At 41.9% G+C, this 1,769-nt stretch overlaps 1 pseudogene; it reads right to left on the bottom strand.

Annotated features, from left to right (window-relative positions):
- Nucleotides 1-250: 250 nt before the first annotated feature.
- Nucleotides 251-322, bottom strand: LOC122039294 (annotated as a pseudogene).
- Between the last annotated feature and the right edge of the window lie 1,447 nt (nt 323-1,769).

Here is a 1,769-nt window from a genome sequence, read left to right on the forward strand (position 1 = left end):
ATCCAAACCACCACTTAGAGCTTTTCTACGAGATTTGTGGTACCATGAAAGTGAACGGAGTCCCTCCAGAATCAGTGAGGTTGTTGTTTTTTGGATTTTCCCTGAAAGATGGAGCCAAGCAGTGGCTAAATTCCCTTCCAGCAAACAACATTACATCTTGGGAGTAGTGTGAGCAGAAATTCCTAGACAAATTCTATCCACCAAGCAAAACTGCTCATATGAGGAATTTGATTGCAAGCTTCAAACAAATAGACTCAGAATCATTATTTGAAGCCTGAGACAGATTCAAAAGTATGCTGAGACAGTGCCCCCATCATGGCCTTGAGAAATGGTTGGTTCTACACACCTTCTACAATGGAATCAACTATCCCACGAAGGTATCCCTCGACTCTGCGGCAGGAGGAGCACTAATGAACAAGAGCCTTGATGAAGTTGAAGAGATCATAGAGAATGTGGCACAGAATCACCATCAGTGGACAACTGAAAGATCTGGTGGCTCTTTCTCAGGAAATCCAATAAAGGCGCCAGGAAAATTTAACGTAGATGCAGTCACACTCATTTCTGCGAAGCTGGACGCTCTGACCAAGAAGTTTGAGGCCATGGGAAACAACACAGCTAATGCAATAGTTTATGTTTGTGAAACTTGCGGAAGTACGGATCATGCTCAAGATACTTGCCCCCTAGGGCCAATACAAGCACAGATAAACCAACTGGAGGAATGCGATGCAATAGTCAGTTACAACCAGAAGCAAAACAATCCATACTCCAACACATACAATCCAGGATGGAGGAATCACCCAAATTTCTTATACCGGAATAACCAGGACCAAGGGCCAGAAAAACAAAGCTATCAACCTGGGCAACAGAGCTACCCATCTGGACAACAGACTTATCAACAACAACCTTCACAGCTATCGAGAATCGAAAAGATGCTTGAAGAAGCCCTCTCAGAGCAAAAAGAGATGAAGAATGAGATCAAGCAATTGACTCAAAGAATGGAAAATTCTGAGAAACATCAAAAGATGCAAGACAATCAGATAGCCCAGTCATTCTCAAGAGCACAGGGAACATTTCTAGGAAAGCCAGATATAAACCCAGTGGAACACTACAACCGCATTGAGCTAAGGAGCGGACAAACTTTGGGAGACCCCTAAATCACTACTCAGAAAGGACCTAACTCAGAGGAAGAGCCCTCTCCCCCACTGCCCAATTAGATCCAGAACAGGGATAGAGAGGAGATCACCAAGAAAGTTGAAGAAACTCTTCAAATTCCCCCACAAAGTCAGACAATTCCTTTCCCTCAGACACTGATAACATCCCAAAAGGATGAAGAGTTCAACCGATTCCTAAAGAAGATTAAGGAAATTTGTGTAGAAGTACCACTGATAAATGCACTACACCAAATATCGAAGCTCACAAAATTTTTAAAGAGAATTTTATCTAATAGGAGGTAAAAGGGTGACTTTGAGATCGTAGCATTAATAGAGAATTGCAGCACTTTACTTATGGAAAATATTCCATCAAAACTTCAGGATCCAAGGAGTTTTTCCATACCTTGCAAAATTGGTTCTGAACTCATACAGAGAGCTTTCTACGGCTTGGGAGCCAGCGTTAGCCTGCTTTCATACTCTTTATGTAAGACGCTGAGACTCCATAATATTAAACTAACTACTATGACACTGCAATTAACTAACCATTCATGTAGATACCTAATGGGAATAGTGGAAGACGTGCCAATAGAAGTGGGTGGATATATCATTCCCACATAT

The sequence above is a fragment of the Zingiber officinale genome, chromosome 1A (assembly GCF_018446385.1).
Source record: "Zingiber officinale cultivar Zhangliang chromosome 1A, Zo_v1.1, whole genome shotgun sequence".
In the NCBI taxonomy this organism is placed as follows: Eukaryota; Viridiplantae; Streptophyta; class Magnoliopsida; order Zingiberales; family Zingiberaceae; genus Zingiber; species Zingiber officinale.